Source organism: Argiope bruennichi, chromosome X1 (assembly GCF_947563725.1).
Source record: "Argiope bruennichi chromosome X1, qqArgBrue1.1, whole genome shotgun sequence".
NCBI lineage: Eukaryota > Metazoa > Arthropoda > Arachnida > Araneae > Araneidae > Argiope > Argiope bruennichi.
This window is the reverse complement of record NC_079162.1, coordinates 59,015,761-59,030,885: the sequence shown is the minus strand read 5'-3', so window position 1 is coordinate 59,030,885 and position 15,125 is coordinate 59,015,761. Positions and strand designations below refer to the sequence as shown.

Sequence of the window (15,125 nt, the reverse complement as noted above, 5' to 3'; positions counted from 1 at the left end):
GAAACATGAAAGCAGTTTTTTTTTTTTTTTTTTGAAGCTTCTCATCTGAAAAAGTTAAAAAAATAACATATTAACTACGTGGCGAATTCATATCTGTTCCATCAAGTAAGTCCGCATAAGGAAGCAAATAGGGTGTCCAATTTGCTTTTTGGCAAGCACAGACAGATGCAAGCATATTTTTGAAACATCAGGCCTTCTGAGCGTTTTCAGCAGATCTGTTGTGTAGAATGCATGTATTCGCAATGGAGAAAACATTCAAATCTTGCTCATGGATAAATGCAGTAGTGTTTATGAAATATTTTGCGTTCCCAAAACATATGATGAATAGATTAGAATTAAAATATGTTGGCTGTTTAGTAAATAATGATCGTAAATTAATAAAAAATATGATTACCGATAATTATATTCCAAATTTTGATGGTTTTTCTAAAAATACTCCCCGTTACATGCAATGCATTTATTTCACTTTTTTTTTTTTTTTTACATTTTTCAAATATACGCTAGAAGCCATTTTTAATTGGCTCTTGAAAATCGCCTTCATAGCTTTTGCTACCGCCTTTGATGATGGAAAACACTCTCTTACTTCGAACGTATTTCGTCAAATTGATTTTGATTGTTTCCTGATTGGGGTCTTAATGTGATTCAGTCATATCCCTTCATTGTCGGTGTTGATTTGTACTTCCGTTTGAGCAACAACTCGAGAACCAAATCCATCTTCCTTGGAAGTCGATTGTCTTCCCACTTAAAACATTTTAAACACCTACTAACTGTGCTATAGGGAAAGATATACATTTCATAATATTTCTGTGGCAGCACATAGGCTTCAGCTAGCAAGATTTTAAGAAGAAAACAAAGTAACAATCAGTTTGTTGCGGGAAATATCCATTTTTGACGTAGGCGAAAGTGAAATAAAGCGACTTCGCTGGCTGTCATAGAAGTAACGTTATAACCGTGAAACATGCGTCTTCTATTGTTCTATTCTTTTTTCCGTTACATATGTCATTTAAATTTAAATTTTCTTGATTTTTTTTTATTTATCGTTTGAAAATTATGATAATTTTTTACTAAACAGCCCTTGTACTTTTCATTTTCAGTTTTCTAAACTGTTTACGGGTTATAAGTAAAAATTTAGGGAGGAATTCATACTTTTGTTCAAGAAACGAGTTTTGCATGATGTATATAACAAATCTCAAGCCTTTGCTTTTTTTTCTAAATGCTTTAACTTACATTGCACATAAAATAATCAAATAATATTAAATCAAGAACTGATGGTGATTTAAATTCTATATTCGAAATATATACAAATGAAATTATGAATTTCCCAAGTGGTATACGAGGTATGGCTGAGAAATATCTGAACTTATACTGTAAGCCTAATTAGTTTTTAATTTTTACAATTTTGATATTATCCCCTATATACTGCTCTTTCCGGTCCGTCCACCAATTCATATGAATTTTCCTCTGTTCGAAGCAGTGCTTCATTTCAGAAATTCTTTCATAACCTCAGCTTCGCCTTTTTAGCGCATGAACGAGTCAGTTACAGACCGAAACGGAGCAATATGCGGGGTTAAAACTTGAACAAACAGTAAAGGGATACACTTGACAAATCCATCTGCTGTTTTTCCTTGACTAGTTACTCATTGCATAAAAGCTTAAACAGTTCGGTTATTTTCAAGCCACATTTCATATATAACAAAGGGAAATCTGGGATTTTAATTCATTATGGGCACGTATTGCAATTGTTTACATAATATCATGTATAATGCCTTCTATCAAGTGTAATACGTAAAGCCGCTTCTGTACATCGAACAGAGTTTTCTTATTCGAGAGACTGCGTTTGGCTGAGTTATAAATTTATTTTTGAAACGACTCTAAATGTGCTAATGTTTATGAAGGGGATCTAAGTATCTTTCGTTTCGAGCTTATATAATGACTTGTTAAAACAATCTAACAATCTATTCATACAAAGATAATGTGCGAGATTAAATTACAAAATAGTTTGGCTTCTATTTTTCATAGACATTCGCTTTATATAGATTTATAATAATAAAAATAAAAATAAAGATAAGATCGTTAATACGAAGAGACTGTTTGTCCACCACATTGTTCACTCAAGACAGAGCAACTGTCATACGGCAGGATATGCCAAGAACGGGATTCGAACTGACTTTCCTGGTGAACGTGCCATCTCGCATATATTCTCATTTACCTGGCCAGCACGATCACCAGACCTGTTCCTTCGTATCTTTTGTTTGTGGGTTTTTCTTAAAATTGCACTTATCACGAACATGTAAATTATGAAATTAGGTTGATAGTCAGCAGTTTCCGCCATAATCTCCTTCATGTCTATTGATATATTGCGTTTTGTTTTTGATAACGCGGTGGCACTCTGACTGAATATTGTTGATCGACAAGGGACGTACATAGATGTGTAAATAAAAACTCTTTGTATTGTCTTTTCATTTTTGAAATGTAATCTTCCTTTTTACTTCATTACAGTGCCATCTTTTGGGAAAATTTCAAATTAATTTTTTCAAATATAAATCCTAGAAATGTTTTTCGTTGAGCACATTTATAATTAGCAAACAGAGATTTTAAAACATGAATCTTGATTTATTCGTAAACAAAAACTTTTCAAATTGCCTCTTATAAATTGTTTAGAATGTAAATAATATTTAACTTCATGGGATCAAAAATGGTGGAATACTGAAAATCATTTAATTATTTGTTTGTTGAGTTGTTTTATTGAGCAAAATATAATGCTCAAATTAAAAATAATAAATCAGACGAAAACCACAGAAAGATATTGCACGCCACAGAACAATATAATTATAAAAAAAGAGCACATTCATCATTTCTAATATTAAAAGTTGAAAAGAAAAACATTAAAAAATATACTGAAAACATCAAAATCTTTATATCATTTATTAAACATTTATAAAATTTTGCAAAAAATTATCAATGTATTAAATTTAATTACAGCATTCTGAAATAATCCTCTGTCTCAACGTTTTGACAAATCAACATATTTGAGAATTTCAGTTATTAATAATTTTACAGAAAAACAGCTTACAGTAATTATCTTACAGGATTAAAAACCATGAACAGTCTAAATCATTCTCAGATAAATCGATAAATCATGTGTTTTTGTTCCCCATATATTTCCCAATTTCTCATATTTCATTGTTTGGTTACTGACTAGAATTCAATCTTCTTTAATAAATCCTCCAAGAATCGAAAGCTAATATAATGTGTTTATCCAATTTCCAAACCAAAAATTAAATATCTTTTTTTTAAGTCGTAGTTATTAATTTAAAGTTAAGAAACTCAATTTTCTCATTTTGGAAAACTATTTCCCAAAAATAAAATGGAGAAGAGAGCCATTTTCTCTTACTTAGATTGTGAAATTCTTATTCACTTTCCAGGAATCATTATTTTCTGAGTCGTATAGAAAATAATATAAACTCTTCCGAAAATATGAGAGAAAAGATTTTATTTACTTTTCATTATTCCATGTAATCACTTTATTTTTTGTCTCCTCATGTTCTTTCCTCTCTGTTTTTATTTGTTTGTTTTTTCGGATGCAAGTATATTTAATTTTCATATTTTCATCCATCAGAAAAAGGATACACGTCTAGTCATTCACAGTATCTTACTTTCTCTTCGTTCAAAACAGGTTCAAACTAGTTTTTATATGCAAAATATACAAAGGAAAAATATTGTAATTATGAAAGAAAATTCGACTTTTAAATTTTGATAAAATCTCTTCGCTTTCTTTCAAAAAATTCAATAACCACAACAAATTAGAGGCATGAAATTCAGGTATGTGGCCTTTTCGCTAAATTTACAAATGTTTATCAAATTTTGAACAAAATCCACTCATCTGTTCTCCCATCCAAGTATATGTAAACACGATAACTCAAAAATGCAAGGAGTTAGATGAATGAAATCGAGCCTATTTTTATTATTAAAAATATAGATATTCATCAGATTTTGAACCTAATCATTGACTCATTTTGACCTCTGTATTTCTGTACATCTGTGCGCATGTGTACCCAATAATTAAAAAAACGCAATAACTTAGAAAGGTGGAATTCTATATCTAGTCTTAAGACCAATATTGTAAATCTATATCAGTTTCTGGACTTAATTGGAGGAAAAAAGAAAACAAAAGTCTATGCTCAGTTTTCTTTATTGTTGTTGTTTATAATGGCACTGGCCATGGAGAAGGTCGCTAACAAAGTCCGCGATTTTAAGCCGAGGGAGCGTCTCTGGTTTTAGTAGCGCCAACTAGGGCCAAGAGTACGTCTCAGCTACTCACGCATCACATTCGCTTGCACAACCCCTTTTCACAGGGGGGGGGCACATTCACACATCTCACATATAGAACAGATGAATAACAATCATGCCCAAACCGAGACTCTAACCTAGGACGCCAAGATCACGGAGCTACCCCTATGCCAGGACGCCGACCGTTTTCTTTATTGTACTATGAAGTACAAAATACGCCTCATTGTGCTAGTATTCGAAAAAGGCAGCATATTAACACAACAAAGTGTATCTGTCTAACTCAGAAAACTGTAAGCGAACCTGATAACTTCAAAACATAAAGAACTACGTAAAAAAATTTGGCATATTGATTTAGAATCTAAAATGTAGACCCTCGTAAAATGTTTTAAAAAATCTGCCAAAAGGTTGACCGTCTGTTTAACTGTACTTTCGCAAGTATATGAAATCGTTAATTCGAAAATACGGCGACTTAAACAAATCATGTTTGATATGCAGTCTTGCGATTACAGTTTGAAGTTCAATGTCAAATTTTGATTTCAGTCGATCAGAAGAAAAAAATTTTTGAAAATACATATTTGATTTTCTGTTATTTGTTATTAACCGCATAGAGATGGTTGGGTTGACAGGGCGCCTAGCCCCGGTAGGGGCTTATCCCCAGTAAGGAGAGACTTCACAAAGCTTGAGGGTCTATACTTTGCCGTGGCCGTCTTTGACGTGATTTGGAGATGAAGGGAAGGCCTGGAGTTTAGCACGCGCTGTTGTGCCACTGACTTTAGTTTTTATAAGTACGTCTGTAAAGAGACAATCCATAGCCAGGAAATCAAGCAAATTCAAAAGAGACTTTTTTAACTTTTGTTCTAGAGACAATTTTCTACTATCTTTCAAGAAATTATTTCATTTATAATATTATTTTTAGAATTTTCTTAACATTTAAATTGCAGTTTACTCAAATAGGGCATCATTACAAACTCACAAGTTTCAGTAAATGCGAAACTTAGATTGCAGCCTGATCAAACTAAAGCAAAATAACAAAGTTTTGAAAAACAAACAAACAAACGCAATGCTCCTCTAAATCTAATAATGATGATGTATAAGAGAGAAAATGCAGAAAACACTGAAGAAAAGAATCCAAAGTTATTGGATTCTTCTAAGAATACGAGATCTTAAAACAAAAAGAACAATCATTCCTTCTGCAAATCTTAGATGTTCCACATCTCTCTGAAACTATATTTTCTGCTTATATGATGGGTTTATATCCTTGCGCAAATTTATCGATCCTTATAGAGCCATAATTTGTCTAGTTCTTTAAAGAAGAGGGATATTAAACTTTGAACAGTAATCCAGAAGGAGTATTTTATTCTTGATAATATACTACTTCCTCAGTGCATATTTTTGTTTCAAAATTGTATATTAGTATGTTTCTTTTGCACTAAATAAATAAATATAATGGTTCAAAGAATACGTTAGATTAATAATCTTCCATAATACGTTTATTATTAAAAATACGTTTTGGTAGTAACTCTCCATAATACGTTTATTATTAAAAATACCTTTTATTGAAAAAGAAAATTTCTTATTCAATGAGTTTCCACTTTTTAGCGCTATAAGAGGTTAAAAAGTGGAAACTCGGTGAATTAAAGTTATAATTCATTCTTATAAATATTATGGAGGATTGAAATCATTTTTTCCTCAAATTCGCTATTAGGTGGCGCCATTCATGTGAATTCATCTGAAAATATTGTGTTATCATCGGGAATATACAACTATAAAAATTCTCAAACCATGCGCAAGTTAAAAATTGATTGCAAAATTATATTTTTAAACACAAAGCAATTCAAGCTAAATTTCTAAAAGATAAGTTTAAACACATTTTTAAAGACAAATGACCTCCAATTGAAAAATTGCATTGCATATATATTCTACTGTTATTATCATTATGATTTGTAAGAGTAGGGAATTTTATTATATTGGGTAGACCATTTTGATCAAAGTTGCTCGCCACTTAAAATTTTAAAGTCTAGTTTTATAGACTTTTATTAATCTTTCATGAGGATTAGTTCCGATTTCAGCTCTTAATTTTCTAATAATTACAAGATCATAATCAAAAACTAATTTTGAACCGTGGTCATGAAGGAAATGACACCTGATATATCATCGCCCTTTCCAAACTTCTTTTTGCCACCCAGCTGAAGAATAGTTAAACTTTTAAAGATTAAATCTGTCCTAGATTTGTACACAAAGCCTTTTTTCCATGATATCAATTTTCAGGACCGCGACACATCAGCTGGACAGCCAAACATTCATTAATCAATTATTATTATTATTATTATTATTTACTTTCTGGTGTACGTAGTATAGAGAATGTATAGAAATCGTCAAAAAATTCGACCTCGAGATTAAGGTGAATCTCCATGTTTTAGATCCTCCTGATTTTGAAAAACACACTTTTAGAAAATATCCGTCTATCTGCCTGTGACAAAGATAACTTAAAAACCCTTTGAGCCAGACGGCTGAAACTTGGTATACGGTTTTTGTACTAAATTTTCAAATTTCTGTCACATTTTGAGGAAAACCTGTTTTGAGGAAGTCCGTCTGCCTGGATATTTGAATATAAATTGACATGATAATTACAAAACGAAGAGTGCTATATAAATAAAATTCAGTACATAGATTTAACATCTATAGGGTAGACACTAGTTTCAGCCAAATTCAACTACGGGTTGACTGTCTGTCGGTCTGTATTTTCAGAAAAATGAATACGCTAATTCAAAAACGCAATGACAAATATATCACATTTGTTACGAAATTTGGTGAATACAAGTGCAGTTTTGTGTCAAATTTTTGTTTCTATCTGGTCAAAAAAACGTGTCTAAAACACAAATTCGAGTTTTTTATATTATCAAACATGCCAGGGATAAATAGGCAAATAACTCATCAATGACGACTCCATAGATTCAGTAAAAATGCTAAATTTACGCCATTTCGTAACTATTGTATGCCATTGCCATGTAAGGCATTCTCTGGCATGACAAGTTTATTACAGTGTATACGAGAAAGTTTTAAGGAGACCATTGCCACTGGTTTTCACTTGTATAGACACCTGGGGAAGAGATAAACATTTTCATACATAACTAAGCGCTGTGAAAATTCTAGATTTTTCTAGATTAAATGGGCTAATTTATTTTTATCAATATGAATGGATGCTTCATTCCTCCATTTTTTTTTGTTCCCTTCATATATATATATATATATATATATATATATATATATATATATATATATATATTAAACTCTTAATTTCAATTTAATTAATTTTTAATGTTTATCTTAAGTTAGCCCATAGTAACTTCATTCTAAAAATATTCTCTTATTTCGCGATCCAATTCCACTTTCTCTACTTAATTAATTCAAGAGTAGCTTTGTAAAATTGCTGAATCGGCTAAAAGCCTCACTTTCCCACACTCCGCGTGAAGGGCAAATACCGCTGACGAGACAAATTCTTTTTTAGGAGATCCCTGTGTTTCCCCTGCCTCTTCGACGCACGTAGCAAAAATCCTTACAGAAATCTTAATAATATATTAGCACTGTAAAGAAATATTTTCCCTATCAAAATCTCAGGTTATATAAGACCAGGGATAAAATGTCCAAGAGCCTTTTCCTCATTCCTTTCTGTGTCGTTCTGTGAGCTCATCGCTTGTACATATGCCTGCTTCTTCAAAATGAAATAAAACGACGTCACGAAATTAAAAGTTTCTTCACTGTCTTCGAAACTACATTCTGCTTTACATAAAATAACGCTTACATATATATATTTATATATACTAAGGGATATAGAAATTTTAAATTGTACACTTTTGTAGTACACTTTGTAGTAGCGGTACACTTTTGTAGATGACATAGGGTCATGAGTAGATAAAATATAAGAAGATTTGAAATTCTTTAGCTCATTCTTCGCTCTTTTGATTTTGGAACATTTTTAACATCATGTAAAAAAAAAAATCGCTTTTAGCATATTCAAAGAAAAGCTTTAACAACCTGCGAAAACAGTCACTTGAAAATCTTTTCACTTTCTTCCTAACAGAGAGAGAGTAAAGAAATTTCTTCCAAAAATAAAAGAAATCGAAAAAAGTTTAGCACTATAAAAAGCACTAAGTCGAACTGACGAATCCTCCCAAATCAGCTGTCACTCGAATTCCAAAGGGTCCTTCCTATTTAGAGGGAATATTTTTGGATACTAAGAGCTTCAAATTGAATGTGAAAAGATTCGCTGAATGGATACAAATCGGAAGGAAGTCCTTCTCGAAATATCTTACAGACACGTGTATCATAATTCTTGGGTTTTATACAGAGCTTTTTAGAATATTTTTGGTCGTATATCTAAAAGATGCTATTTTATTCTATGGAAATGTTTCTTATAAAAAAATAATCAGGAACCATTTGCACATTTACTAGATTTAGTCAACGTTCAAATTTGATATTTTTTATTTGAATTTAAAACACATATATTAGAATGACTGTGTGCATCTTTTTAGCAATTAAATAATATATTAAATGTTAAAAATGAGTCATAGAGTTGTGCTTTAAATTTAATAAATTTAGACTTCAACTAGAAATTCATTTAAACACACACATTTTAATAACATAATTTATATTTATTGCAAAAAATATTACAAAATATACCATACTATACAGAAAATTATAATGTTAAAATATTTGGCAAAACCAAAGAATCATTAAAGTACTAAATTTTTAAACAAAAAAAACTATGTTTATATAAATGACTATAATATCTATGTCTATTTATTATGTCACACTACATGGCTGACTGTCCGTGAACCTTGGTCACTTGTCATCACTTGAAAATAAAAGGTCTTAGACACCGCACAGCAACTGCTTTAAACCATTCAAAAAAATACAATAGAAATGAAACAAAAATTCCGGAAAGTAGGAGTAGAATAGATCAAAGTCTTACTGTATTTCAAAATCGCCTGTGATATTTTTAAAGAATTAATAAAAACTGAAGAAAAAAATTCTGCAGAAAATAATTTGGTATCACTATAAAAGTAAAATTTTGAATTTTAAGGTAGTATTAAAATATCTCTTGTAAAGAAATTTCCTCTGAAGTTACTGCAAAAAAAACAACATTTCTGTAAATTTCTAATTAATTGATTAATTAATTAAGTTTTGAAGGTTAAAAAATAAAAAAATTTGCAGGTTTGACGGCGTTCTTTCTTTTGTGCAAAGCTTGGTTAATGGAATATTGTGGAATTATTGGAATAATGTGCAAAGCTTGCAGAATACTGTGCAATGCTTTGCACATTAATGGATTTGTGGGTTTTAATGTGCACATTAACGGAATAATGTGCAAAGCTTGGTTGTAACTGTCCCAAATGAAACGATGTGGAAAGATATATGGAACGTTCATGCATATATGGTTTTTATTTGAATTAAGATAAAAATACACGACCTCTAGACAATCCTCAATGATCGTTTGCTTCCCACAATTGTCCATTTTGGAGAGCAATCTCAAAAACTCTACTTATCTATACATTCCAGTTGAGGAAAGCGGCACCAGTGGCCTAGTTGAAAAGACTATGGTTCAGGACGCAAGTTCTTGGACTCGAAACCAAACTATGTTGAACCAAAGACCCATTATGTAAGTGACCAAAGTCCTTCGAAGCCAAGCCCCACAATACCACCGGTGTGGTGAGGAAGCTTAGCGAAGGAAGTACCAGTTCATGTGTCGTCCACGTCTTTTGAAAAAGATGATGAGGTCCGTCTTTGAACAGCCCTGGAGTTACAACAAAGCAGGGATTTGATATTATCAGGACTAAATACTTTATAAAAGTCACTTTCAGAGGCTCCCTCAAATGTAGTACCGATTTCCTATGTATGTTCATGGAAATAGATCACTTACATTATCAGTTGTTGCTTCCCTCAATCATCGCCCTCCATTTTCAAGAAATATCAAAAAATAAAATAATAAAGACCCAGCTTCAACAACTGGACCAATTTCTCAAATTAATCTAGATACTTTATAAATATAGTCAACCAATTAAAATGTATTTATTATATTAATTTAATAATTCAATAGTAAAATTAATATAACTTATTATAGTATTTTCTTCTGCTGTGATGAACTTTTTTTATTCCTGCTCATTCTTTCCTAGAATCGACTTTTTCTTAATCATTCGAAATTAATACTCTATGGATTAATCCATATCTAAATACATGTATCATATTTCCAAACAGTATGGAATATGATAGTGTTTTTTTTCTAATTCCTTCATTTCACCTAAAAAAAAATTTATAAATAAATTAATTGTTAGAAATGCATAAATAAAGGAAGAGATTTCTGACCTGAAGTTTAATTAAATTAACATTGGACTATCCTATTGTGTTCCCAGTCTTATGTTTGGTGTGATCTTCGTTGGGGGATCTCCTAGAATTGAGGAAGCTTCCGATATGGTGGTTGACTCTCGCTTCCCTGATGATTAAAATAAAGTGTAGGATTCAGCCACCTTCTCTCCAATGATGATTAATGGACTGTACCATGGCCAGAAGTGGCAATTAGAACTCAACCATAGTACCCGCCTCAGTGCCGTCGAGATGACTGTCATTCAATAATGGTAGGGTGATAGTGGCTCGCTTTCGCGGTTGCGATTATTAATTTTTTAATATAATCAGATAAATGTTTGGTTCCTTCGTTTGTATTTAAGTAATTGTTTTTTTGCAATGGAATGTTACATTATTTGGTGCATTCATGTAATTGTAAATTTTTATTCGTATTCCAGAAAACGATACCAGTGATTTCAATGTGATAAGATTTTTTTATGCAAAATAAAACAAAGTAATCTTCTAATTATTTATTGTTCAAAAATATATCACTTTTTTATTTATAAATTTTTAAAATGTACTAATTTCCTACTGATTGTGAATACTATACAATAGACAAATTTAATACACCATCTCCATTTATAGTGTGTGTGTGTGTGTGTGTGTGTGTGTGTGTGTGTGTGTGTGTGTGTGTGTGTGTGTGTGTGTGTGTGTGTGTGTGTGTGTGTGTGTGTGTGTGTGTGTGTGTGTGTGTGTGTGCAAGTGTGCATTTGCAAAATTGAAATTTTTGTAATCGATTTGTCACTCACTTTTTAGCGTAGTAGACACTTGAAATTTTATACAATTGTGTTACATTTTTACATGAAGACAATATTTTGAGAACCTAATTTTTAGTTAATAAATTAAATTTTGTAATTCAATGTAATTGTGTGATCTCATGATGAATATTAAAAGGATTGATCCATAATATATAGTTACGATTCTGTACTTTCCCTCGCAGTTATTTTCATGGTAAGGAAGAGAGTTTTACAGATATTTTAATAAATGTCATTGCCTCCGACCTTGGCAACGCACTTAGCGACCATTTAGCAACTTAGCTACAAAAATAAGGATTTTCGAAACTGCTGAAATTTTTTAAATATCTCAATTAGGAACGAAGATATCATATCCTTCTAGAAGCTTCTTTGCCTTGTCACAGAGAAAGTATTGAGAAACATTCAAGCAAGTTGTCGGAAAAATTCTGTCTTTGAAGTGTTGATCACCAGTGACAGTTTTTGCGCGTTTGGAACTTTTGCAGTTATTCAAAAATGATTTACTATTTTTGAATATATGTTGTTGATAATTGCAATTATTTTTTTGGATGTTTCGACTGTATTTTGTTACCTGTGCTTCGAGTTTTAGTAACGAATATAATATATAATATATAATAACGAATTCTAAAAAGAAGTATGATGATTCTAAAAAAATGATTAAAACTTAAAGAAACGAAACAATTTTTAAAAATACGTTTTCCTCATTCACTAATAAAGAGAAATCTTTCGCCAAAAAATATGAAAGTCAAACTAAAATCATTAAATCAGAAGTTGCTGAAAACAATACTTGGTAGAATTAAATCCCAATGACTATCATAAGAAAAGAAAATTTTTGAATAATCATTAGAAACTTAAAATATATTATAAATGGGATTAAAGTTCCAAATTATTTCAAATAATTCAATCTGCTCCCATGTTTTTACTATATTGGTTTGACCTCTAAATCAATGCCAAAGCAATTATTTTTTTGATTCTAATGGTAAAAACATGTTATAATCAAGCTACAGTTTAATTCTAATATTTATTTAAAGAGAGTTATTAATACAAATTAAATGCTACATGATAGAATTTTTTTTTTCAAAAAAATAATTTCGTGCAAATACAAATAAAAGAAATTACGCTTTCAACATTTTGTTGAAGATTTCAAATATAATTACTTGAATCCTTTGTTCGTGAAGTATGAAACAGCCGCATGTTAATGATAAAAAAGATAAAAACCAGTAATTTTCTTTTAGTTTGAAACATAAATTTTAATGGATCGGTTATAATGATGTTTTCGCAGAACTTCTAATCTATAATGCATCATTGCGCAGAAAATTTCGTAGAATTTTTAACGACTCCTTAGAAGAGGCTGAAACATCTCAAAATTTTTTCTCATAAGTTAAAAATGCAAGCTTAATGATTTTGAAAGGGATTATACTTTTTCTTCAGCATTCTTTCAGCTCTGTTAAACCTTTGAAGTCTTTTCGATTTAAATAATAAACATTTTTATTAAAAAGTACATATTTTAAATGCAAAATGTGCTTGAAAACAAGATCTACTCAAGTGTGTAAACAACCATTCCAGTTTATAATGTTTATAAATGCATTGTAATAAATATACATTCTCCTTATAAAAACTTCTAACAAATTACTCTTATATTTTACTTTATTATAACTTATTATTTCTTTTATCTTATTTATTTTCGCGATAGTTATTCATTTTTATTTCATTTAATGCTTCAGTTATCCATCCATATGAATTATACTGTTTGATGAAACTAACCATTATGGTGAAAAATGTTTAAATATGATCGAATTTATTTTCGTTAACTTTCATTTAACTTTACTTGTTTCTTATTTGTAAAGTTGGAAATTCGCAATCGAATTTTATTACTTCTTGATGCATTAAAGTTTAAATTTGGCATACATCTCTATTCTTAAAGACAATACTCAATTTTAATATTGTAAGAATTTAACTATCATTTAATCGATTGCTGAAATTAAATTTTGAATTGATGGTTCCACTTTATAGAAAAGTTCAGAAAGAGATTTATTTGAAGATTCTATTATACTCATAATAATGAATTATAAATTAAAAACAAAAAGTCGAAAATAATCAAAGTAAATTCTACTTTTTAGGACTTTAATAAAAGCGAATTTTTAAAAGTTTTTTTTATTAAATTTAGTTGTTTTCCCGTTTCTGCCATTGCTGTGAAATTTGGCATAAAATATAGCTTCGATATTGCAAAGAAAAATGCATGGCCGAATTATAAATGGCGAGGAACAATAATACCATTTTACTTCTAAAAGAAACTGACGCATATTTTCAGCACACAAACGAGGCAAAAAAAATTAATAAGTCTTTGTATTATGTAAAATGGGATCAGAAAAAGCAGTGAAAAAAATCAAATAGTAAAAGTGGAGATAAAAAGTTAAAAGCAAGAGTGATGCGCTAACAATTCTCTTATGATATAGACAGTATATTGTATTATAAAAGTGTAATTTCGTACCCCAATACATAAAAGCAAACAAAATGCCATATAAAAATGACATTAAAAAATGGAATATGTCGCTGCAACTATGAATCAGTGAATGATTTAAATTAAAAGGATTTTATAAATGTTCAAAACAATAACAAATTTTAAAAAAAAATGATTCAGAATAATGAATTTGAACAGAACAAAATCTACATGTCTTGCTACATTAATTGTCTGAATACTTGAGACTATTTCAGCCGTAGATCACATTAAGAAATTCAGCAGTAAATCACATTACGAAAAATAGAGATCAAGCTGGGAATATCAACCTTGTATGTTTGGTGGTGAAAGAAAGTATAGTCTTATATGAGGTTGTTTTGCAGTTTTTTAAGTAAATTTAATTATGAAAAAACTAAACAAGTAGAACAGAAATAAAAAATGTAGATACTTTCTAATATTTCATACAATTTCTGATTTTTCATCATAATATACTTTATAAATATACTTACCGATTTAAGCATTCATCATAATGAAAGAAGAGTTTTTGAATGGCTTCTTCATAGGTCCGCCCTGCCAATACTGATATCCAATTTTATTCACTGCTTCATGTCCCCTTCCGCTTCAGTGTCTAAGCACATGTCCCCCAAATAAAGCTTTTAGAGGCAAGAGGGGTGGCTATTGTTATTCGTAAAGCCTGGTCCGTATGGCGTATCATTTAACCCCTCCCTCCCAAAGGATTAGATCAGGTTTCAAGTTTGAGCCATAATGGACGGATTTCATGGTTTTGAAGCAGTGGAAGTCTCCCCAACTCCCTTGAGTAATTCCGTCTATTTTCCAGCTTTACTGTCATTATTTTATTTTCAACATAGACCCCTCGTATTTAACAATGATTTTCTGTATCTTTTGTGTTGCTTCTTTTATGTTCTGCTGTTAAGAATCAGGTGACTGATCGCACTTCACAATCGGCAGATTTTCTTGAGTGTCTTTAATTCACACTGACAATCTGAATGCAAATGGAAAAAAATATTGGTATTCTACGTGCACGTCCATAACCACACAAGTGCGAAATTTGATAAGTTCAATTTCGAAATTTGATAATTTGATTAAATTCAAATATACAAGTTCCTCGTTTGTTTAAATCAATATTTATTTATTGATTCAAATTATTTTTTGAATTTTCCCATTAGCAAGGCAGTTAAGCTGCAAGCGGTCGCAAGCAGGTCGATTAA

General features: G+C 30.6%; 1 long non-coding RNA gene across 1 annotated transcript in view; it reads right to left on the bottom strand.

Moving 5' to 3' along the window:
• The window catches only part of LOC129958875 (uncharacterized), a 240,028-nt gene extending 225,537 nt beyond the window's left edge, over window positions 1-14,491 (bottom strand). Inside the window, exon 1 of the long non-coding RNA XR_008783340.1 lies at window positions 14,406-14,491. This is a non-coding gene — a long non-coding RNA (uncharacterized LOC129958875). The remainder of the gene's footprint in view (window positions 1-14,405) is intronic.
• Between the last annotated feature and the right edge of the window lie 634 nt (window positions 14,492-15,125).